The sequence below is a fragment of the Camelina sativa genome, chromosome 18 (assembly GCF_030686135.1).
Source record: "Camelina sativa cultivar CO46 ecotype springtype chromosome 18, ASM3068613v1".
Taxonomy (NCBI): domain Eukaryota; kingdom Viridiplantae; phylum Streptophyta; class Magnoliopsida; order Brassicales; family Brassicaceae; genus Camelina; species Camelina sativa.
This window is the reverse complement of record NC_141897.1, coordinates 12,408,205-12,409,107: the sequence shown is the minus strand read 5'-3', so window position 1 is coordinate 12,409,107 and position 903 is coordinate 12,408,205. Positions and strand designations below refer to the sequence as shown.

Here is a 903-nt window from a genome sequence, read left to right as displayed (position 1 = left end):
CCAATTCTTCAAGACTGTGCTGCTATCCGTATCACTCATCCTCCACGACCTGATTACGAGATTAAACCTCAAATTATTGGCTTGGTGAAGCAAAATCAGTTCCATGGCCTTACTACCGAACATCCAATGGACCACATTGATCTTTTTGAAGAAATATGCTCTACAACAAGAACCAATGGGATTCCAGAAGATTACTTGAAGTGTAAGCTTTTTACTTTCTCTCTAGCCAACAAGGCTCATAGATGGTTAAAGTCTCTACCTCCTGAATCGATTACTAGCTGGGAAGGATGTAAGTCAGCCTTTCTTAGCCACTTTTACACCAAGTCGAGATCCAACTCTCTTCGCAACAAGCTGCAAAGTTTTCAACAAGGAACGGTCGAATCTTTTTATGAAGCATGGGAACGTTTCAAGGACTATGAACGTGACTGTCCCCATCATGGTTTCTCTCAAGGTAACCTCTTAAGTACCTTCTATAGAGGATTACACCCTAAGTATCAACTATCATTCGACACGACCAACAATGGAGATTTCACTACGAAGACCGTTCAAGAAGGACGAGCTCTCATTGACAACCTTGCCGCAAGTAGTAGCAACACTTGCACTGATTTTGATAGAACCATCCGTTCTAGCAATTCCGACTCTAACGAGATTGCCGATCTTAAGAACATGATGAATCAACTTTTAAGGAATCAACAACGCGGAGTAAACTCTTGTGAGACTATTAACAATGGAAACATGAAGCCTTTCCAAGAAGAAGAAGTCAACTATGTTGGTGCTCAAGGATACTACCAAAACCGAGGGTACAACAACAACTTCAACAACAACTTTAGAAATACTTCTAACCTTTCTTATAGGAACCCAAATGTGGAAAGATCAGAGCTATCCTCAGCAAGCTAACCGCTT

The 903-nt window shown here is 41.2% G+C and overlaps 1 non-coding gene across 1 annotated transcript; it reads right to left on the bottom strand.

The window, feature by feature from the left end:
• Positions 1 to 334: 334 nt before the first annotated feature.
• On the bottom strand, positions 335 to 443 carry LOC147922815 (small nucleolar RNA R71). Its single transcript, XR_015589924.1, has one exon. It is a non-coding gene; the product is annotated as a small nucleolar RNA R71 (small nucleolar RNA).
• Positions 444 to 903: the final 460 nt, after the last annotated feature.